A 25,264-nucleotide genomic window follows, 5' to 3' on the forward strand; every position below is an offset into this window, starting at 1 on the left:
GGACAAATTGCACAATAACTTTTAGGGTCCTGTTACCCTTGGGAAAATAAAAATTGGGGTGAAAAGATCATTTTTGTGGAAAAAATATGATTTTTTAATTGTACCGCTGTACGTTATAAACTTCTGTAAAGCCCTTGTGGGTTCAAAGTTCTCACCACATATCTAGATAAGTTCCTTGGGGGGTCTAGTTTCCAAAATGGGGTCACTTGTAGGGGGTTTCCACTGTTTAGGTACATCAGGGACTCTCCAAACGTGACATGGCGTCCAATCTGAATTCCAGCCAATTTTGCATTGAAATAGTCAAACGGCGCTCCTTCCATTCTGAGCTCTGCCATGCGCCGAAACAGTCGTTCCCCCCCACATATCAGGTATCTGCGTACTCAGGACAAATTGCACAATAACTTTTGCAGTTCAATTTCTCCTGTTACCCTTGGTAAAATAAGAAAAATTGAACCTGAAGTATTTTTTTTATGAAAAAAAGTTAGATGTTCATTTTTTTTTTAAATATTCAAAAAAATTCCTGTGACGCACCTAAAGGGTTAATAAACTTCTTGAATGTGGTTTTGAGCACCTTAAGGGGTGCAGTTTTTAGAATGGTGCCACTTTTGGGTATTTTCTATCATATAGACCCCTCAAAGTGGCTTCAAATGTGATGTGGTCCTAAAAATAAAATGGTGTTGTAAAAATGAGAAATCGCTGGTCAACTTTTAACCCTTATAACTTCCTAATAAAAAAAAATTTTGGTTCCAAAATTGTGCTGATGTAAAGTAAACTTGTGGGAAATGTTAGTTATCAAGTTTTTTGTGTGCCGTATCTCTGTGGTTTAAGGGCAAAAAAATTCAAAGTTGGAAAATTGCGAAATTTTCAAAATTTTCTCCAAATTTCCGTTTCTCTCACAAATAAACGCAAGTTATTTGAATGAAATTTTACCACTAACATGAAGTACAATATGTCACGAGAAAACAATGTCAGAATCACCGGGATCCATGGAAGCGTTCCAGAGTTATGACCTCATAAAGGTACAGTGGTCAGAATTGTAAAAATTGGCCCGGTCATGAACGTGCAAACCACCCTTGGGGGTGAAGGGGTTAAAAAAGGATGAGGACTTGGTCACATAGTGAGTGACTATTAACCAAGATAACTTTGAGGTTCCTACCCCTATGTGCCATCATTGATGATGATGTGGGCAGATGTTTGGGGTTAGTCATGAGTATCGACCAATGCCGACTAAAAATAGTGCACAAGGTTTCCCACTGCTGGTTATACGTTGAAATGAAACATGCGCCTATGTTGTTTGTTTTTTTCTCTTGTGGGTTTAGTAAGTCATTCCTCCTTGCTTTCTTTCCCCTCATGTTATCCTTCTTAATTCTTTGTTTACTGTAACCACGATCCATAAATCTCCATCTAAGGTCCACAACCTGTCTCTCCATAAATTCATCTAGGGTTGCAGTGATCATATTGACAGCAGGTGGTGTCACAGAATTTTATACCATTGGCAGTGAAAAAAATAATCACATTTTTACCACCAAAATTGTGTTTTAGCCCCAGATTTTACACTATTGAACTTGAAATAGTTAAACGTGGCACCAAAATTTGTCACTCAAGTACTGCTGAATATAGAAATACCCTATATGTGGCTGTATAGTACTTAACCACACAACGAGACTCAGGAGAGATGGAGGGCTATTTGCCTCTTGGAGTGCTGATTTTCTTAGAATAGTTTGCAGACTCCATATACAGAGCCCTTAAGTGCTAGAAGAACAGAATCCCTCTCCATTTTGGAAATTATACCCTTTTTGGAAATTATGTACAGATGTAGTAATGATTTTGACTCCATGGGTGTTTTCAAGAATCAAGCAGCATTGGATATTGCGGAGTGAAAATTGAAAACTGCCATTGTAGTGCCCAGTAAGTTGTAGTTACCAGTACATTGTAGTGCCCAGCTCGTGCTCCTGGAGACACGCACCCGTAAATTAGGAGGGCTGTCATCACTACAGAAATGACAAGCTTGTCGATGCAAAATGTGGTTTAGGCACCCTGGGGCTCAGAATGGGAGAAAGTATTTTGATTTGGGAATGAAGAATTTTAGGACTTCTTTTGAGGGGCGAGGAGCCATTAAGCTTTTCTGTTAACAGATGGACATGAGTGGGCACTTGCTTTTTTGTGGATTGATTTGAAGCTATTGTTGGGAACCTCCTTTTACATAACATTTGTGATCACATTTATCCTGCACTACACTGAGCACTTATTTTTGGGTTTCCATACAAATCTCTGAGTGACATGATTCAGAGGGATCCATTTACTGTAATGAGGCAGCAGAGTAAATCTGGACTCCGTCTGGCATCTGTTCAGCAGTGTCCTTTTCAGAAATGCAAAAAATTGTGGCGAACCATGTTTTTAGGCATGCCCAAAACAACGGACACTGCCAGATAATAGGACAAATGGCATTCACATTGTCTCCATCTGCCTCATATATGGAATCTTCTGCCGAGGGTTTCATCTGAATATTGTATTTCAGAGAATTATATGGAAACCTCGGTGTAAGCGCTCAGCTCAAATCGCAGGATAAATTTTAGCTGAGCCTTGCTGCAATCTTTAGGAGGCAGAATGAAACAAATAAGTGAGAAATTGATTTTATTTATTTTTTATGCCATTCTTCATGCATTGTAAGTAATTAGATGACTATTCTTTGGGTTGATGAGATTACAGTGATAACAAATTATATCTAGATTTTATGCTTGGCTGCTGTCACACACTAAAACACACTTTTTATTGCAAAAACAAGTATTTTCACCACCATATTTTGATAGCTATATTTTTTCCCATACTTCGGTCAACATGTAAGGGTTTGTTTTTTGCAAGACACGTTGACATTTCTATTGGTACCATTTTCAGACACATGACTTTTTTTATCACTTTCAATTCCGATTTTTGGGAGGCAGAATGATCAAAAAAGAGAAATTGAGGAATTGCTTTTTTAATGTCATTCCACGTGTGGTAAAATTGATAAGCAACTTTATTTTTCGGGTCAGTACGTTTACAGCGATACCAGATTTATATAATTTTTTTATGTTTTGGTGCGTTTACACAATAAAAACTATTTTATAGAAAAAAATCATTATTGCATCAGTGTATTTTGAGAGCTATAACCTTTTTTAATACTTTGCTTATGGAGCTGTACCGTGGCTTGTTATTTGCTGGACAAGATTACGTTTTCACAGATCCCATTTTTATTTACTGTATATACCTCGAGTATAAGCCGAGTTTTTCAGCAATTTTTTGTGCTGAAAGAGCCCCCCTCTGCTTGTACTCGAGTGAGGGTCTCAGAGGACAGAGGGGGAGTAGCAGCAGCGGAGCAGCGGGTCACAGGAGGCAGGAGTCTGCTGCCGCAGCTAAAGCCTGTGCCCACTGCCAAAGAGAAATGAATATTCACTGCGCTCACAGTGAATATACATTTATCTTTAATAGCGAGCACATTAGTTGCATCCACCGTTTTCCAGCAGTGTACGGGCGATCACGTGTCCCAGCTTCTTAAGGGATTGAATATTCACTGCGAGCTCAGTGAATATTCATTTCTCTTTAGCAGTGGGCACACGTGATCACCCCACCACTGCAGCTGCTGGAATTGGAACAAGACGCTGCAGGGGAGCGCAGGGAATGTAAGCAGGATGGTTTACTTTTTTTTATATTTTTCTGATGGGGGGGCCATGCATACCAGGATAGGGATGAGGAGCAATGCATACGAGGATAGGCATCAGGAGCCATACATACCAGGATAGGAGTGAGGAGCCATGCATACCAGGATAAGGTTGATGAGCCATGCTTACTAGGATAGGGCTGAGGAGCCATGCATACCCGGATAGGGATGAAGAACCATGCATACAAGGATAGGGAAGAGGAGCCATGCATCCGAGGATAGGGATGAGGGGGCCATGCATACAAGGATAGGGAAGAGGAGCCATGCATCCGAGGATAGGGATGAGGGGGCCATGCATACCAGCATAGGAATAAGGGGGCCATGCATTTTATGATAGGGATGAGGGGGCCATTCATGCAAGGATGAGGATGAGGAGGCCGTGCATACCAGGATGGGGATGAGGGGACAATGCATACCAGGTTTATACTTGAGTCAATAATTTTTCCCATTTTTTTGTGGTAAAATTAGGTGTCTCGGCTTATACTCGGGTCAGCTTATATTCGAGTCGGCTTATACTTGAGTATATATGGTATATTTGTCTTTTTGATCAAATTTTATTCCACTTTTTTTTTTCGGCACTATGATAAAGCTCCCATTTTTGTCTAATTTTTTTTACACGGTGTTCACTGAAGGGGTTAACTAATGGGACAGTGTTATAGGCAGAGTCATTCCGGACACAGTGATACCAAGCATGCACTTATTTTTCCATAAAAATATTAATTTATGATTACAGTGTATATATATATATATATGTACACACACACACACACACACACACAGTGGGTACGGACAGTATTCAGACCCCCTTAAATATTTCACTCTTTCTTTCATTGCAGCCATTTGGTAAATTCAAAGAAGTTCACTTTTTTTCTCATTAATGTACACTCTGCACCCCATCTTGACTGAAAAATAGCAGAAATGTAGAAAGTTTTTCAAATTTATTAAAAAAAAACAACTGAAATATCACTAGGTCATAAGTATTCAGACCCTTTGCTCAGTATTGAGTAGAAGCACTCTTTTGAGCTAGTACAGCCATGAATATTCTTGGGAATGACACAACAAGTTTTTCACACCTGGATTTGGGGATCCTCTGACATTCTTCCTTGGAGATCCTCTCTAGTTCTGTCAGGTTGGATGGTGAATGTTGGTGGACAGCCATTTTCAGGTCTCTCCAGAGATGCTCAATTGGGTTTAGGTCAGGGCTCTGGCTGGGCCAGTCAAGAATGGTCACAGAGTTCTTCTGAAGCCACTCCTTGGTTATTTTAGCTGTGTGCTTAGGGTCATTGTCTAGTTGGATAGTGAATCTTGGGCCAAGTCTGAGGTCCAGAGCACTCTGGAAGAGGTTTTTATCCAGAATATCTCTATACTTGGCTGCATTCATGTTTCCTTCAATTGCAACCAGTTGTCCTGTCCCTGCAGCTGAAAAACACCCCCCATAGTATGATTCTGCCACCACGATGTTTCACTGTTGGGATTGTATTGGGCAGGTGATGAGCAGTGCCTGGTTTTCTCCACACATGCCGCTTAGAATTATCACCAAAAAGTTCTATCTTCATCTCATCAGACCAGATAATCTTATTTCTCAAAGTCTGGGAGTCCTTCATGTGTTTTTTTTTATCAAACTCTATGCAGGCTTTCATATGTCTTGCACCGAGGAGAGGCTTCCGACGGGCCTCTCTGCCATAAAGACCTGACTAGTGAAGGGCTGCAGTGATAGTTGGCTTTATGGAACTTTCTCCCATCTCCCTACTGCATCTGTGGAGCTCAGCCATAGTGATCTTAGGGTTCTTCTTTACCTCTCTCGCCAAGGCTCTTCTCACACGATTGCTCAGTTTGGCTGGACAGCCAGGTCTAGGAAGACTTATGGTGGTCCCAAACTTCTTCCATTTAAGGATTATGGAGGCCACTGTGCTCTTAGGAACCATGAGTACAGCCCTGGATTCTTTTGCAACCTTGGCCAGATCTGTGCCTTGCCACAGTTCTGTCTCTGAGCTCCTTAGCCATTTCTTTTTGACTTCATGATTCTCATTTGGTCTGACATGCACTGTGAGCTGTGAGGTTTTATATACACAGGTGTGTGCTTTTACAAGTCAAGTCTTATCAGTTTAATTAAACACAGCTGGTCTCCAATGAAGGAGTAGAACCATCTCAAAGAGGATCACAAGGAAATGGACACGGGGTGACTTAAATATGAGTGACTGAGCAAAGGGTTTTAATACTTATGACCATGGGATATTTCAGTTTTTCTTTTTTAATAAATTTGCAAAATTTTCTACATTTCTGTTTGTTTTTTAAAGTCAAGACGGGGTGCAGAGTATACATTAATGAGAAAAAAAAATGAACTTTTTAGAATTTACCAAATGGCTGCAAGTAGACAGAGAGTGAAAAATTTAAAGGGGTCTGAATACTTTCCGTACCCACTGTAATATATACATATACATATATATATATACAGTGGGGCAAAAAAGTATTTAGTCAGTCAGCAATAGTGCAAGTTCCACCACTTAAAAAGATGAGAGGCGTCTGTAATTTACGTCATAGGTAGACCTCAACTTTGGGAGACAAACTGAGAAAAAAAAATCCAGAAAATCACATTGTCTGTTTTTTTTCATTTTCATTTATTTGCATATTATGGTGGAAAATAAGTATTTGGTCAGAAACAAAATTTCATCTCAATACTTTGTGATATATCCTTTGTTGGCAATGACAGAGGTCAAACGCTTTCTGTAAGTCTTCACAAGGTTGCCACACACTGTTGTTGGTATGTTGGCCCATTCCTCCATGCAGATCTCCTCTAGAGCAGTGATGTTTTTGGCTTTTCGCTTGGCAACACGGACTTTCAACTCCCTCCAAAGGTTTTCTATAGGGTTGAGATCTGAAGACTGGCTAGGCCACTCCAGGACCTTGAAATGCTTCTTACGAAGCCACTCCTTCGTTGCCCTGGCGGTGTGCTTTGGATCATTGTCATGTTGAAAGACCCAGCCACGATTCATCTGCAATGCCCTTGCTGATGGAAGGAGGTTTGCACTCAAAATCTCACGATACATGGCCCCATTCATTCTTTCATGTACCCGGATCAGTCGTCCTGGCCCCTTTGCAGAGAAACAGCCCCAAAGCATGATGTTTCCACCACCATGCTTTACAGTAGGTATGGTGTTTGATGGATGCAACTCAGTATTCTTTTTCCTCCAAACACGACAAGTTGTGTTTCTACCAAACAGTTCCAGTTTGGTTTCATCAGACCATAGGACATTCTCCCAAAACTCCTCTGGATCATCCAAATGCTCTCTAGCAAACTTCAGACGGGCCCGGACATGTACAGGCTTAAGCAGTGGGACACGTCTGGCACTGCAGGATCTGAGTCCATGGTGGCGTAGTGTGTTACTTATGGTAGGCCTTGTTACATTGGTCCCAGCTCTCAGCAGTTCATTCACTAGGTCCCCCCCCCCGCGTGGTTCTGGGATTTTTGCTCACCGTTCTTGTGATCATTCTGACCCCACGGGGTGGGATTTTGCGTGGAGCACCAGATCGAGGGAGATTATCAGTGGTCTTGTATGTCTTCCATTTTCTAATTATTGCTCCCACAGTTGATTTCTTCACTCCAAGCTGGTTGGCTATTGCAGATTCAGTCTTCCCAGCCTGGTGCAGGGCTACAATTTTGTTTCTGGTGTCCTTTGACAGCTCTTTGGTCTTCACCATAGTGGAGTTTGGAGTCAGACTGTTTGAGGGTGTGCACAGGTGTCTTTTTATACTGATAACAAGTTTAAACAGGTGCCATTACTACAGGTAATGAGTGGAGGAAAGAGGAGACTCTTAAAGAAGAAGTTACAGGTCTGTGAGAGCCAGAAATCTTGATTGCTTGTTTCTGACCAAATACTTATTTTCCACCATAATATGCAAATAAAATGAAAAAAAAAACAGACAATGTGATTTTCTGGATTTTTTTTTCTCAGTTTGTCTCCCATAGTTGAGGTCTGCCTATGATGTAAATTACAGACGCCTCTCATCTTTTTAAGTGGTGGAACTTGCACTATTGCTGACTGACTAAATACTTTTTTGCCCCACTGTATATATATATCATATCAGATTTTTTTGAACATATATTTACAAGTTTTAAAACTTTTTTTTTACTTTTGTACTTAGTCCTTCTATGGGACTTTCACTTTTTTCACTGTGTTTGCTTATAAAGCATAGCAATCAACGAGCATTGCTATGCTTTATAAACTGTCAATGCTACACTGACATTCAAGCTTGATGCACCATGCTCTGAGCATGGTGTAACAAGCTTGATAGCTCTGGTGACCCCCTGATGTCACCAAAACAACATTGGATCAACATGACAATTATTGGGCGCCCCTGTCGGAGAGCAGAGGGGGCCCCCTCCGGCTGCCTGTCGTCTAAATGCTGCAACTGCTATTGATCACTGCATTTAGAGGGTTAAACTGCCTGGAGCGGTGTGGACACTGCTCCTGGCAGTGAGTGCAATGTGTTAGCTGTCACAGCAGTGATCGCACAGCCTTCATGCTCTCAACATTGCCATGACGTATCCATACGTCTAAGGTCAGGTAATACGTACCAACCTGAATGTATAGATACATACAAGGTCACAAAGGAGTTAACATCTTAACCAAAAAATGATGTAAAGTAGATATACAGTAAATGTTATTTCTTAACTAATTTTAGTGTTATGATCATGTATTTTGAAATGCATAAAATTTCAAAGTTTGAAGATTTTGAATTTTTTAATTTTTTTTGTAAAATTTCTGATATTTTCATAAAGAAACACAAATCATATCAACTTAAATTTACCACTAAAATAAAGTACAATGTGTCTCACCAAAACAGTCTCAGGATCAGTGGAAAATGTAGAAGCATTGCAGAGCTTGGAAGATGAGAACTATCTTTGGTGGGAGAAGGATATATAGTGCAGCACGGTGGCTCAGTGGATAGCCTTGCAGCGCTGGGGTCCTGGGTTCAACTCCCACCAAGGACAACATATGCAAAGAGTTTGTATGTTCTCCCCGTGTTTGCGTGGGTTTCCTCGGGGCACTCCGGTTTCCTCCCTCACTCTAAAGACATACTGATAGGGAATTTAGATTGTGAGCCCCATCAGGGACAGCGGTGATAATGCATGCAAAACTGTAAAGTGCTGTGGAATATGTTAGCGCTCTATAAAAATAAATATTATTATTATTATAGTGCAGGTAAAATGCAAAGCATGCTAAACAAACATATCTACAAAGCTAGTTAAAAAGTTGAATCCATACAACAAGACTTGGTAAGGCATCACAGACCTCTGCATGATACATTGCAAGTAGCAATACTAAACATCACCTAGAGAGCACAATAAACAAATATAGCACCATATATTACATATGGTTCCACTAGAAACTCCCCTTGAAGGCTTGCATGAACATAAAGGAATGGTCAGTAGAAAAATTGAGAATAATAAAAAAATGATGTGAAAATAGTGCAAGGGATTCTGTCTGTGACGCCAATCACTTCTCATGGCCCAGCCATGAGTCAGAGTGGTCAAGGAGTCCAAGGTCAGAAGCCAGGAGGGTACGTCATAAACAGAAGGAAGAGACAAAAGCATAGTCAGGTAACATTCTGAGGTCAGAGTACCGTGAGGATAACGGATCAGAGCAGAAGGGGTTAAACAAGTGGATTGTTAGAACCAAGTCCAAAGTCAGGCAACAGATCAAGCATATACAACTCAAGGCACAGGAGAGCACAAACCTCACAAGATAAATGTACATCTGGCAGTGTTCTGGGAAATAGCTCAGTTAAGAAGCATGGCCATTTATTGGAATAATGAACACATGAGACAGCCAACGACCCGCAGTCACAGATTGGCTAGCTGACCTGTCAATAAACACACTGACAGCTCAGCACGCCCCTGAATCAGACTGAATGGCCGTGCTGTCAATCACAGTACTGACAGCTTCAGCATGCCCCTGTACTGTATTGGATGGCCGAGCTATCTGTACCTGCATCCCAGATACCCTGAGGAGTGGAGCTATTGTAAGAGGGTGAAGAGAAGGAGGAACTTAAATGGGGTTACCTCTCCTGCTCCATGTCCGGAACCACCTGGCCAAGCAGCAGGGTTTCCTGGGGGAAGGTTATCGGACCTGGACCGACCTTTCCATGTGACGGGGGGCGGTGACCTGTTAGAAGGGGCTGTGTGCAGGAAGCAGATCAGAGTCAAGGCAGGAAAGTACAGCATGCAGGAGAGAGAGCTGCACCGCATTCCCGAAGCGTGAGGGCCCTCCGGCTGAGGACTGAGACAGACAGGCAGTACGCGGTGAGCGAGCTTTGTGTGGACGTGGACCGGCCAGCCTCTGTGACCGGAGGAGATTCCCCTGACAAGTCAGAGACAGTCGCCAGTGTGTACAGGCCCGGCGTACGCAGTGACAGTCATGAGTCCCTGAGAAAAGTAACTGGACTCACCGAGGAGCGTGGCATCATTCCTGCCGTGACACATTCTGAGTGTAAACTTGTGACTAAGAGTGGTGAGAACAGGACCCCCTCTCACCACCCAGCATCCTGTTGTTTTCCACAGAGGCCATTTCTTCATCGTGAACACAGACTTGACAGTCTGCATGTGTCGCTGCTGACGGTGCCAACGTTGGAGAATTAGACCCTTCAATCAAGCCTTCTACAGACTGATAAGTTTATTTCTGCCTTCGTTTAACTACCGTATTACCGTTTACTTGTTGCAATTATCCCCCTTGTTGCCCCTCCCTGCATGGAGTGAATATCCATGTAAATAAACCTTTAACTCTTGGTCTGCCTCAGATCCATGGCGACATCCTCCGTACCTGCAGGTTATTACACTGTGACAGTACCTCCTCTTCTGGGGGGACCACCGGACCCCAGGTTTCCCAGGAAATTTTAGATGAACGGCCCTGATTAACCTATGGGCCTTCACCTCTCGAGCAGGGACCCAGGATCTCTGCTCTGATCCGTATCCCCTCCAATGGATGAGGTACTTTAGGGAATTACGGACCCTCTGTGAATCCACAATCCTCTGAACCTCATATTCCAGGACACCGTCTACTGAAATTGGAGGAGCCGGGGATGAGGGAGACAATGCAGAAGGGACATACTCCTTTAATTGGGATTTATGAAATATATTAGGGATGTGAAGGGATGGACAAAGCTTTAACCTAAATGCCACAGGATTGGCCACCTCTAGGATCTCATATGGACCAATAAACTTTGGACCCAACTTTGCCAACAGCACTTTAACCCCTTAATGACAGAGCCATTTTGCAGCTTCATGAACAGGCCAATTTTTACAACTCTGACCACTGTCAGTTTATGAGGTTATAACTCTGGATCGCTTTAACAGATCCCGCTGATTCTGAGAATGTTTTTTCATGACATATTGGGCTTCATGTTAGTGGTAAAATTTCTTCTATATGACTTGTGTTTAGTTATGAAAAAAATGGAAATATGGCGAAAATTTTGAAAATTTTGAAATTTTCAAACTTTACATTTTTAGCTCTTATATCAGAGAGATATGTCACATAAATGTCTTAATAAATAACATTTCCCATATATCTACTTTACATCAGCACAATTTTGGAAACAAATTTTTTTTGTTAGGAAGTTATAAGGGTTAAAATTTGACCAGCGATTTCTCATTTTTACAACAAAATTTACAAAACCATTTTTTTTTAGGGACCACATTATATTTAAAGTCATTTTGATGGGTGTACATGACAGAAAATACCAAAAGTGACACCATTCTAGAAACTAGACCCCTCATGGTGCTCAAGACCACATTCAATAAGTTTATTAACTCTTTACGTGCTTCACAGGAACTGAAGCAATGGGGAAGGAAAAAATTAACAAATTGTTGTGCAATTTCTCCTGAATGTGCCGATACCCCATATGTGGGGGTAAACCACTTTTTGGGCTTACGGCAGAGCTCGCAAGGGAAGGAGCACCGTTTGACTTTTTCAACACAAAATTGGCTGGAATTGAGATCAAACGCCATGTTGCGTTTGGAGAGCCCCTCCAACAAGTGACGCCATTTTGGAAACTAGACCCATTAAGGAACTTATCTAGAGGTGTGCTGAGCACTTTGAACCTCCAAGTGCTTCACAGAAGTTTATAACGTAGAGCCTTGAAAAAAAAAAAAATTTTATTCACAAAAATGATCTTTTCGCCCCAAATTTTTATTTTTACAAGGATAACAGGAGAAATTAGACCCCAAAGTTGTTGTGCAATATGTCCTAAGTATGCCCATACCCCATATGTGGGGGTAAACCATTGTTTGGGCGCATGGCAGAGTTCAGAAGGGAAGGAGCACCATTTGACTTTTTCAATGCAGAATTGCCTGGAATTGAGATTGGATGCCATGTCGCGTTTGGAGAGCCCCTGATGTGCCTAAACAGTAAAAAAAACACGAGTGACACCATTTTGGAAACTAGACCCCTTAAGGAACTTATCTAGATGTGTGGTGAGCACTTTGAACCCCCAAGTGCTTCACTGAAGTTTGTAAAACAGAGCAGACAAAGTAAAAAATATTTTTTATCCTCAAAAATGACTTTTTAGCCTGCATTTTTTATTTTCACAAGGCTAACAGGTGAAATTGGACCACAAAAGTTGTTGTGCAATTTTTCCTGAGTACACAGATACCCCATATGTGGGGAAGAAACACTGTTTGGGCGCATGGGAGAGATCGGAAGGGAAGGAGCACCATTTTGGAATGCAGACTTTGATGGAATGTTCTGCGGGCGTCATGTTGCGTTTGCAGAGCCCCCAACTTGCCTAAACAGTAGAAACCCCCCACAAGTGACCCCATTTTGGAAACTAGACCCCCCAAGGAGCTTATCTAGATGTGCGGAGAGCACTTTGACACCCCAAGTACTTCACAGAAGTTTATAACGCAGAGCCGTGAAAATAAAAAATCATTTTTTTCCTCAAAAATGATTTTTTTATCCCGGTATTTTTTATTTTCCCAAGGGTAACAGGAGAAATTGGATGACAAAAGTTGCTGTGCAATTTGTCCTGAGTATGCTGATACCCCATATGTGGGGGGGGACCACTGTTTGGGCACATGGAAGAAGAAAGGTGATGGCACGCCAAAAAGTAAAAATAAAAAACTTTATTGTGGCAATTCAAGCCATATTAAAAACAAGTAGCCTGACGCGTTTCGGGTGCATTTCTTGCACCCTTAGTCATAGGATACACTACATACAATACAACAACTATATATACAAGCAAAGAACCACTCAGAACATGGCATTAATTAATTGAAAATGCGCAAGGTGTGATTGCAAAACTCTGAGATGGAAACGCAACCTTAGTTAATATACAACAAGTCATTTCTTGAGTTCATACCCTGAGGAAATCTGGTATCTAATTTCAGAATCCAGAAAGCCTCAAGGGTATAAAGCATTTTTTGTTTATTACCCCCTCGTATTGGTTGAAACATTTTTTCAAAATCAAAATATTTAAAATCTGAGGTGTTTCCATGATGTATATTTACAAAATGCTTAGCTGCACCTGAATAACTCGCATTTTTATTAGAAATATTAGAAAGATGCTCTGCAATATGTTTTTTATTTTTCTAGAAGTGTATCTAATGTATTGTATTTTGCATGCCATACAACAAATACAGTAAACTACAGATTGCGAGTTACAATCAATGAAGGAGGAAATTTTATGGGAAAAAGTAGGAACCGAAAAAGAAAAACTTCCCTAGTTTTACCTAGAACAAAAGCGCCTCTGGGGAGCGCTGTACACTTTTTCCACAGGTAGTTTAAGTACCCTTAACTAACGCCGTTAAAAGGTGTATCAGCGGTCGTTAAGGGGTTAAGTTTAATATTCCTAGATGACAACCAAACCTTATTCCCAATCTTAAAAGCAGGACTCACTGATCATATTCTAACATAGTAACATAGTAATTAGGTTGAAGGAAGACTTTAAGTCCATCTAGTTCAACTCATATCCGATCCTAACCTGCCCTAACATGTTGATCCAGAGTAAGGCAAAAAAAAACATGTGGCAGTCATTAACCCCTTCCTGACATCCGACGTACTATCCCGTCCACGGTACCCGGGCCCGTATGACCGTGGACGGGATAGTACGTCTACCGCGATCAGCGGCACCCACGTGGTGAGCGCCGCTGATCGCGGCCGGGTGTCAGCTGATTATCACAGCTGACACCCGGCACAATGTGTCAGGGGCGGTCACGGACCGCCCCCGACACGTTAACCCCTTGATCGCGGTGTACCGGGGGTTAAAGGGAAGCATCGGCAGGGAGGGGGCTCCCTCCGTGCTTCCCTGAGCCCCCCACGGCAGCGCTGCGGGGGGCTCCTTTCCTCCAGGCCCCCGAATCCAAGATGGCAACGGGGGCCTTCGGGGGCCTGAGGAAGCTGGCTTCCTCAGTGCCTGCAAAGCGCAGGCTTGAGGAAGCCTTCTGCAGTGCCTGTGTCAGATCGCTGATCTGTCACAGTGATCTGTGATGTGACAGATCAGCGATCTGTCACAGGACAGTGATGTCCCACCTGGGACTATTTAATAAAGTAAAAAAAAAAATTAAAAAAAGTGTAAAAATAATTAAAAAAAAATCGCCAAATATATTAGAAAAAAAAAAAAAATATTCCCCCAATAAATCCATTTTTTGGAAATAATAAAAAAAAAAACCAATAAAAGTACACATATTAGGTATCGCCGCGTCCGTAACGACCCGCCCTATAAAACTGTCCCATTAGTTAACCCCTTTAGCGAACCCCTTAAAAAATAAAAATAAAAAACGAAGCAAAAAATAATGATTTATTATCATACCGCCAAACAAAAAGTGTAATAACGCGCGATCAAAAAGACGCATATAAATATCCATGGTACCGCTGAAAACGTCATCTTGTCCCGCAAAAAATGAGCTGCCACACCGCATCATCAGCGAAAAAATAAAAAAGTTATAGCTCGCAGAATAAAGCGATGCAAAAATAATTATTTTTTATATAAAATAGTTTTCATTGCATAAAACCGACAAAAACATAAAAAAAGACCTAAATGAGGTATCGCTGTATCCGTACTGACCCGAAGAATAAAACCGCTTTATCAATTTTACCGCACGCGGAACGGTGTAAGCGCACCCCCCCAAAAGAAATTCATGAAACGCTGGTTTTTGTTCATTCTGCGTCCCAAAAATCGGAATAAAAAGCGATCAAAAAATTCCACGTGCCCGAAAATGGTACCAATAAAAATGTCAACTCGTCCCGCAAAAAATAAGACCTCACATGACTCGGTGGGTCAAAATTCGGAAAAATTATAGCTCTCAATATGTGGTGATGCAAAAACTATTTTTACAATAAAAAGCGTCTTTTACCGTGCGACAGCCGGCAAACATAAAAACCGCCATAAATAGTAAATCAAACCCCCCGTTATCACCCCCTTAGTTAGGGAAAAATAATAAAATAAAAAAAATGTATTTATTTCCATTTTTCCATTAGGGTTAGCGTTAGGGTTAGGGCTAGGGGTGTGTTGGGGTAGGGTTAGGGTTAGGGCTAGGGTTAGGGCTAGGGCTAGGGTTAGGGCTAGGGTTAGGGTTAGGGGTGTGTTGGGGTTCGGGTTGGAGTTAGAATTGGGGGTTTCCACTGTTTGGGCACATCAGGGGCTCTCCAAATGCAACATGGCGTCTGATCTCAATTCCAGCCAATTCTGAGTTGAAAAAGTCAAATGGTGCTCCTTCCCTTCCAAGCTCTGCTATGCGCCCAAACAGTGTTTTACCCCCACATGTAGGGTATCAGCCTACTCAGGACAAATTGCAAAACAATTTTTGGGGTCCAATTTCTCCTGTTACCCTTAGGAAAATAAAAAATTGGGGGCAAAAATATCATTTTTGTGGAAAAAAATGATTTTTTTATTTTCACGTCCGAGTGTTATAAACTTCTGTGAAGCACTTGGGGGTTCAAAGTGCTCACCACACATCTAGATAAGTTCCGTGGGGGGTCTAGTGTCCAAAATGGGGTCACTTGTGGGGAGTTTCAATAGTTTAGGTACATCAGGGGCTCTCCAAACGCACATGACACCCGCAGACCATTCCATCAAAGTCTGCATTCCAAAACGTCACTACTTCCCTTCCGAGCTCCGACGTGTGCCCATACAATAGTTTTCTCCCACATATGGGGTATCAGCATACTCAGGACAAATTGGACAACAACTTTTGGGGTCCAATTTCTCCTGGTACCCTTGGGAAAATAAAAAAATGGTGACTAAAAGACCATGTTTGTGGAAAAAATACGAATTTTTTATTTTCACGCCCGGGCGTTGTAAACTTCTGTGAAGCACTGGGGGGGTCAAAGTGCTCACCACACATTTAGATAAGTTCCTTGGGGGGTCTAGTTTACAAAATGGTGTCATTTGTGGGGGGTTTCCACTGTTTAGGTACATTAGGGGCTCTCCAAAGGCAACATGACACCCGCAGACCATTCAATCAAAGTCTGCATTCCAAAACGTCACTACTTCCCTTCCGAGCCCCGACGTGTGCCCATACAGTAGTTTTCTCCCACATATGGGGTATCAGCATACTCAGGACAAATTGGACAACAACTTTTGGGGTCCAATTTCTCCTGGTACCCTTGGGAAAATAAAAAAATGGTGACTAAAAGATCATGTTTGTGGAAAAAATATGAATTTTTTATTTTCACGCCCGGGCGTTGTAAACTTCTGTGAAGCACTGGGGGGTTCAAAGTGCTCACCACACATCTAGATAAGTTCCTTGGGGGGTCTAGTTTACAAAATAGTGTCATTTGTGGGGGGTTTCCACTGTTTAGGTACATTAGGGGCTCTCCAAAGGCAACATGACACCCGCAGACCATTCCATCAAAGTCTGCATTCCAAAACGTCACTACTTCCCTTCCGAGCCCCGACGTGTGCCCATACAGTAGTTTTCTCCCACGTATGGGGTATCAGAATACTCAGGACAAATTGGACAACAACTTTTGGGGTCCAATTTCTCCTGGTACCCTTGGGAAAATAAAAACATGGTGACTAAAAGATCATGTTTGTGGAAAAAATACGAATTTTTTATTTTCACGCCCGGGCGTTGTAAACTTCTGTGAAGCACTGGGGGGGTCAAAGTGCTCACCACACATCTAGATAAGTTCCTTAGGGGGTCTAGTTTCCAAAATGGTGTCATTTGTGGGGGGGTTCCACTGTTTTGGTACATCAGGAGTTTTCCAAACGCGACATGGTGTCCGATCTCAATTCCAGCCAAAAACGTCAAATGGCGCTGCTTCCCTTCCGAGCTCTGCCATGCGCCCAAATAGTGGTTTACCCCCACATGTGGGGTATCAGCGTACTCAGGACAAATTGCACAATAACTTTTAGGGTCCTGTTACCCTTGGAAAAATAAGAATTGAGGGTGAAAAGATCATTTTTGTGGAAAAAATATGATTTTTTAATTGTATGGCTTTATGTTATAAACTTCATTGAAGCCCATGGGGGTTCAAAGTTCTCACCACACATCTAGATAAGTTCCTTAGGGGGTCTAGTTTCCAAAATGGTGTCATTTGTGGGGGTTTTCCACTGTTTTGGTACATCAGTAGTTTTCCAAACGCGACATGGTGTCCGATCTAAATTCCAGCCAAAAACGTCAAATGGCACTGCTTCCCTTCCGAGCTCTGCCATGCGCCCAAATAGTGGTTTACCCCCACATGTGGGGTATCAGCGTACTCAGGACAAATTGCACAATAACTTTTAGGGTCCTGTTACCCTTGGAAAATTAAGAATTGAGGGTGAAAAGATCATTTTTGTGGAAAAAATATGATTTTTTAATTGTATGGCTTTATGTTATAAACTTCTGTGAAGCCCATGGGGGTTCAAAGTTCTCACCACACATCTAGATAAGTTCCTTAGGGGGTCTAGTTTCCAAAATGGTGTCATTTGTGGGGGGTTTTCACAGTTTTGGTACATCAGGGGTTTTCCAAACGCGACATGGTGTCCGATCTCAATTCCAGCCAAAAATGTCAAATGGCGCTGCTTCCCTTCCGAGCTCTGCCATGCGCCCAAATAGTGGTTTACCCCCACATGTGGGGTATCAGCGTACTCAGGACAAATTGCACAATAACTTTTAGGGTCCTGTTACCCTTGGGAAAATAAAAATTGGGGTGAAAAGATCATTTTTGTGGAAAAAATATGATTTTTTAATTGTACCACTGTACGTTATAAACTTCTGTAAAGCCCTTGTGGGTTCAAAGTTCTCACCACATATCTAGATAAGTTCCTTGGGGGGTCTAGTTTCCAAAATGGGGTCACTTGTAGGGGGTTTCCACTGTTTAGGTACATCAGGGACTCTCCAAACGTGACATGGCGTCCAATCTGAATTCCAGCCAATTTTGCATTGAAAAAGTCAAACGGCGCTCCTTCCATTCTGAGCTCTGCCATGCGCCGAAACGGTCGTTCCCCCCCACATATCAGGTATCTGCGTACTCAGGACAAATTGCACAATAACTTTTGCAGTTCAATTTCTCCTGTTACCCTTGGTAAAATAAAAAAAATTGAACCTGAAGTATTTTTTTTATGAAAAAAAGTTAGATGTTCATTTTTTTTTAAAGATTCTAAAAAATTCCTGTAACGCACCTAAAGGGTTAATAAACTTCTTGAATGTGGTTTTGAGCACCTTAAGGGGTGCAGTTTTTAGAATGGTGTCACTTTTGGGTATTTTCTATCATATAGACCCCTCAAAGTGGCTTCAAATGTGATGTGGTCCTAAAAATAAAATGGTGTTGTAAAAATGAGAAATCGCTGGTCAACTTTTAACCCTTATAACTTCCTAACAAAAAAAAATTTTGGTTCCAAAATTGTGCTGATGTAAAGTAAACATGTGGGAAATGTTAGTTATCAAGTTTTTTGTGTGCCGTATCTCTGTGATTTAAGGGCAAAAAAATTCAAAGTTGGAAAATTGCGAAATTTTCAAAATTTTCGCCAAATTTCCGTTTCTCTCACAAATAAACGCAAGTTATTTGAATGAAATTTTACCACTAACATGAAGTACAATATGTCACGAGAAAACATTGTCAGAATCACCGGGATCCATGGAAGTGTTCCAGAGTTATGACCTCATAAAGGTACAGTGGTCAGAATTGTAAAAATTGGCCCGGTCATGAACGTGCAAACCACCCTTGGGGGTGAAGGGGTTAAGCTTCACATTGGGGAAAAAAATTCCTTCCCGACTCCACATACGGCAATCAGACTAGCTCCCAGGATCAACGCAATATCAAGGAAACTACTGTATATAACCTGTAATATACTTTTCAAGAAAAGCATCCAGTCCTTTCTTAAATTTTAGAAGGGAATCACTCATTACAACATCATATGGCAGAGAGTTCCATAGTCTCACTGCTCTTCAGTAAAGAATCCACGCCTGTGATTATGCTTAAACCTTCCTTCCTCCAGGCGTCACAGTTCTAAGAGTTAAAAGATCATTAGAAAGGTCTTTGTACTGTCCCCTCATATATTTATACATTGTAATAAGACCACCCCTAAAAAGCCTTTGTTTTTCCAAACTAAATAACCCCAAGTGTCATAACCTGTCTTGGTATTTCTGACCCCCCCAGTTCTCTAATAACCTTGGTCGCTCTTCTCTGCACCCGCTTCGGTTCAGCTATGTCTTTCTTATACACCGGAGACCAGAACTATACACAGTTCTCTGTCGGCCTTTCATTTTTGGTGAATCTTGGCAATCCCAATATTCTTTTGAACCTCCCTCCAGACATCTCCAAGTCTCTGCACGACGACCTCCACCCCAGGGCATTCACAACTAATACTAGAAAATTTTCCAAAATGGGGATGAAAACTATAATTACAGAAGAAAGGTGAGGTGCCGGTAGATTGATTTACTCAACTGTTGAAAGCAAAATCAGCAAGAGGTAAAAACGAAGACCAGTCCTCCTGTTGCGCTGCCACAAAGCACCTTAAAATGTGTTCCAAAGATTGATTTGTCCTCTCAGTCTGACCATTGGTTTATGTGTGATAAGCAGATGAAAATGACATGTGAATCCCTAGTTTATTGCAAAAAGCTCTCCAGAATTTAGAGACAAATTGTACCCCCCTATCAGACACAATGTTCAGAGGGATCCCATGAAATCTTACAATATGAGAGAGAAACAACCTGGAGAGTGTCTCTGCAATAGGTAACCCTGACAAAGTAACAAAATGCGCTTGTTTGCTGAATCGATCAACTACCACCCAAATAGCAGTCTTCCCTTCAGACAGAGCCAAATCAGTAATGAAATCCATGGACAGATCATGGTCTTTCCAGAATAGGCAATGGAGCCAATTCCCCAGCCGGTTGGCAATGACTGACTTTGGCACGTGTGCAGACTTCACAAGCAGATACAAAATCCTTAATACCCTTATGCATGGATGGCCGCCAAAAAAGTCTAGCGATGGCCTTCCTTATGGCAGTAACCTCAGTATGGCCACTTAAAAGAGAATCATTCAATTCCTGTAACACCCGCAATCTTAGGTACACAGGTGTAAGGGATTGGGTAGAATATCCCTTTAATGCTACCTCCCCTTTAAGGAGTTCTAATAGTAATGTGTATTGTAAATAATGTACAGTTCTTATGATGTTTTGGTACTGCTACACTACGGTGTATTACCTCCTGTTCATTGGTACTGCCACATTATGTGTTACCATGATGTATTATATTATGTTGTATGCCATATTATGCCTTTGTATTTCTGTATAGATTAAGGAAAGTTAGTGCATCCTTTGGGAACATTAGATGAGGGCACTTGTAGTATATAGTATTAATAGACTGGGTAAGTGTAGTTTTGAAAAGGCCACTAGGTGGGGGTACGCTAGTGAGCCTTGTTAGGTACAGTTGATAGTTCATATAAGGGTTAACTGTAGGAGGAGCTGCTGTGGGTTAAGTGAGTGTAGGTGATAGGAATAGTTCAGAAGGGCGAGCACGCCAAACAAGTCCACAAAGGCTCTAGGCCCAGGACACCACAGCAGCTGCATAACATTGTGGAGAACGAGAGAAGCATAGGCACAGGCAGTCGGGTGCGGTATAAGAGCGGAGCACCGATGGAAATTACAGTTTGAGACAGCAGCGGAAACAGAAAGGAAAGAGTGATCTAAGAGTCATGCAGGGCGCAGACGATTCACTATGTGGAAGATCTTAAACAAGTCTGAGGCGAAGCGGATGAATGGGTTCCCCTATGTATTGAGGTCTAACTGGATGTCACGGGGGCTTAGTTCAACTAAGGCTGTAATTCCCGGGCCCCTGTGATGTCCCTATAACTAGGGAAAACCCTGTCTGACCCTCAACCCAGGGTTTTTGCTGAAGGTGCAAATGCCTGAGCCTCCGACCTTTCCTTATCTCCTGCTCAGCCCTGCACTTAACCCTCCACCCTCCACCCAGTGAGGAGTCACACCACCAAAGCTCCCACACAAATAATGACAGACAGGGAGAACTTAAACTGCACTGCGCCGCACACACACAGGAATATACAGTAATGTGAACAGGGCACAACTAAACACAAATATGGGAAGGAGAAAGGATAACGACGGATCATACGACACCAGATACGAATCTCTCTCTCTCTGCAACACCTCCACTCCAGACCGGAACCACTTGGTATGAAACACAAGCTATAATCGGCGACGCCCATATGCCAGTATGACTATTTAAAGACCGTGGGCGTGACTAACCTTCCAACCTGGTCTCCAGCAGGATTAACCCCCGAGAGCCTGAAGATCAAGCCGGCGCCACTGAGGCTATAGTGGCTGGAGGTGGAACTACCTCTGCCTGCCAGACGCTGTGGTGTGAACAGCGTCCGACATGACAGTACCCCGTCTTCTACGAGGGACCCCAGGGCCCTCAAGACTCATAGGACCCGGCTTGTCCGGATGACGTCGGTGAAAAGAACTGACCAGCCGATCCGCATGTATGTCTGAGGCTGGAACCCAAGACCTCTCCTCCGGACCATACCCCCGCCAGTGGTGCACCAAATACTGAAGAGTACGGCATACTACTCGAGAGTCCACTACCTTGGCGACCTCGAACTCTAAATCGCCATCCACCATGACTGGAGGTGGCATCGGCGTCGTGTCCACCAAGCCTACCACCTTTTTCAATAAAGCCCTGTGAAAAACGTTATGTATTCTGTACACCGCAGGAAGTTCCAACCGATAAGCCACTGGTTTAATGATGGCAGAAATCCTAAATGGCCCAATAAACCTTGGACCCAGTTTTAAAGATGGGATTTTGAGTTTTATGTTCTTCGTAGCTAACCACACCCATTCACCCACACACAGGTCCGGACCTGGCACGCGTCTACTGTCAGCCACCCGTTTGTACCTGGCACTCATGCTCAACAAACGCTGTTTCACCCGCCTCCAGACTGATGACAATTGGGCTCCTAGCTGATCCTCCTCCGGGACACCCCCGGAGTCACCCTGACGTAAGGTACAAAACTGAGGATGTTGACCGTACACACAAAAGAATGGAGATTCTCCTGATGACTCTTGGCGGTGATTATTTAACGCGAATTCGGCCAGAGGAAGGAAAGTAGACCACTCCTCCTGGTTGTCGGACACAAAGCATCGTAAATACTGTTCTAGATTTTGGTTCATGCGCTCAGTTTGTCCATTAGACTGTGGATGAAACGCCGATGAATGTGACAACTTGATCCCCAACCTTGAGCAAAAAGCTTTCCAAAACCTCGCCACAAATTGCGTACCCCTATCAGATACTATGTCAGACGGTACTCCGTGGAGTCTGACCACCTCCTTCACAAATACCTGAGCCAACGTCTTAGCATTGGGCAAAGAAGACAACGCCACAAAATGCGCCATCTTTGAAAAACGGTCAACCACCACCAGGATGACCGTGTTCCCTGCCGAGGCTGGCAAGTCAGTGATAAAATCCATGGAGATTTCTGTCCATGGCCTATTGGGTACCCCCAGAGGCTGTAGCGTGCCAGCAGGACGGGTTCGGGGTGACTTAGCCCTAGCGCACGTGATGCAAGCTGCCACGTACGAGACCACGTCCTGCCGGATTTTGGGCCACCAGAAACGACGCGATACCAGCTCTAAGGTGCCCTTCACCCCTGGATGACCAGCCAGTACCGAATCGTGGTGTTCCTTCAACACCTTAAGCCGAAGATGCAGGGGTACAAATGATTTGTTGGCGGGAAGACCTGGTGGTACCTCCTCTTGGGCCTCGGCAATCTCCGCCTCTACCTCAGTCGTGAGAGCCGAGACCACTACCCCTTTCTGGAGGATGGGTACCGGCTCTTCCCGCGGTTCTCCCCCCGGAAAACACCTAGACAAAGCATCCGCCTTTGTGTTTTTAGCCCCGGGACGGTACGTCACAAGAAAATTGAAACGAGTAAAAAACAATGCCCAGCGAGCCTGCCTAGGAGACAGACGCTTGGCCGACTCCAGGTAGAGCAGATTCTTATGGTCGGTGATAACTGTGACCTGGTGAGCCGCCCCCTCCAAGAAGTGTCGCCATTCCTCAAAAGCCAGTTTGATGGCCAACAACTCCCTGTTGCCGATATCATAATTCCGTTCGGCCGGCGACAGCTTCTTGGAGAAGTAGGCGCATGGATGCATCTCGCTCAAGGACGAGCCTTGAGACAGTACTGCCCCCACTCCCACCTCCGACGCATCAACCTCTACCACAAAAGGTTTAGACACGTCTGGTTGCACCAGAATGGGGGCTGAAGCAAAACTATTCTTCAGACGCTCAAATGCACGTATAGCCACCTCAGGCCAGTTCACCAGATCGGCACCCTTTTTTGTCATGTCCGTGAGCGGTTTGGCGACAGTCGAAAAGTGTTTTATAAATTTCCTATAATAATTCGCAAACCCAAGGAACCGCTGGAGTGCTTTCAAACTCTCCGGCCTCTCCCATTGCAGCACCGCTTGCACCTTAGCGGTGTCCATTTTAAAACCGGCTGCGGACACAATATATCCCAAAAAGGGCAACTCCTGGACAAAAAATAAACATTTTTCCAGCTTAGCATAGAGCTGGTTCTCCCGGAGCAACTGTAACACCTGCCTAACATGCTCCAAATGAGTGTCCCGATCGCTAGAATAAATGAGGATATCATCCAGGTATACAATCACAAATCTCCCCAGGACATGAGCAAATACATCATTAATAAAATGTTGGAAAACGGCAGGCGCGGTGGTCAACCCAAACGGCATAACCAGACTCTCAAAATGACCCTCAGGAGTGTTAAACGCCGTCTTCCACTCATCCCCCTGATGGACCCTTATGAGGTTATATGCCCCCCTGAGGTCCAGCTTGGAAAACCATTTCGCCCCCGCTACCTGGTTGAACAAATCCGGGATCAACGGCATTGGGTAGGGATCACGGATAGTAATCTGGTTTAACTCTCGGAAATCCAGACACGGGCGTAACCCCCCATCTTTCTTCTTAATGAAGAAAAACCCCGCGGCTACAGGCGAGGACGAAGGCCGGATGTGACCTTTGCTCAGACTCTCCGCGATGTAGTCTTTCAGAGCTTGTCTCTCAGGATCAGAAATATTAAACATCCTGGCCTTAGGTAATTTGGCCCCGGGTTTTAACCTAATCGCACAGTCATAGGCTCTATGTGGAGGCAGTTCTGAGCAACCCTTCTCAGAGAAAACATCCGCGAAATCCTGCAAAGCCTCCGGCAGGCTGGGCGTCACGGCGGACACACATGTGGCCAAGCAATTGTCTTGGCACAAACCACTCCATTGTACTATGTCCTGAGTTTTCCAATCAATTACCGGGTTGTGCCTGGACAGCCATGGAAAACCCAGGACCATTTGAGCTGGGAGATTACGGAGGACCCTACATGTAACCGACTCAGAATGTAGGACCCCAATGTGGAGTTTCACCTCTGCCACAAACTCCGTAATCTCCCCTTGAGGGAGGGGAACAGCATTAATGGTCACCACCTGTATGGAGTGAGGAAGTTTTTCGATCTTAAACCCGGCGGTGTGTGCAAACTCCTCATCTATGAGATTGGTGGCGGAACCGCTATCCACAAACACTGATATAGGTAGCTCTCTGCCGGCGATAATAACCTTGGCAGGGAGCATACATTGAGATACCATCATGGAGGATATGCATACGCTCAGTTGGGTCTCCTCCATACCCTCTGAGCTTAACAGTTTTCCGCCGGTGTGACCCTCTTAGGTAGTACCGGGCAAACGTTAACATAATGACCTCCTTTACCACAGTAGAAACATGCTCCGGGCTTCCGGAATCCCGGAGCGCGAGGCTGAACCTGTGCCACGCCAGCAATCTGCATAGGTTCAGGGGACTCATCTACTTCAAACACACCTGCACCTCTGTTTTCCCCCAGAGGTAGCGTCTCCTGTGCCCCCTGACGAAAACGGCGATCAATACGTATCACCAAACTCATGGCAGACTCCAATGATGCCGGAGTCTCATACATCAGGAGGGCTTGTTTCACCCTCCCTGATACCCCATAAATAAACTGGCTCCGCAGTGCTGGGTCATTCCACTGTGTGTCTACAGCCCAGTGGCGAAATTCCGAACAATAGTCTTCTGCCAAGCGCTCCCCCTGGCG

General features: G+C 43.5%; 1 long non-coding RNA gene across 1 annotated transcript in view; it reads left to right on the plus strand.

The window, feature by feature from the left end:
- Nucleotides 1-10,339, plus strand: part of LOC141098679 (uncharacterized) — a 183,798-nt gene extending 173,459 nt beyond the window's left edge. Inside the window, exon 3 of the long non-coding RNA XR_012234313.1 lies at nt 10,260-10,339. This is a non-coding gene — a long non-coding RNA (uncharacterized lncRNA). The remainder of the gene's footprint in view (nt 1-10,259) is intronic.
- Nucleotides 10,340-25,264: the final 14,925 nt, after the last annotated feature.

Source organism: Dendrobates tinctorius, unplaced genomic scaffold (assembly GCF_039654945.1).
Source record: "Dendrobates tinctorius isolate UK_male_01 unplaced genomic scaffold, ASM3965494v1 ptg000094l, whole genome shotgun sequence".
Lineage (NCBI taxonomy): Eukaryota > Metazoa > Chordata > Amphibia > Anura > Dendrobatidae > Dendrobates > Dendrobates tinctorius.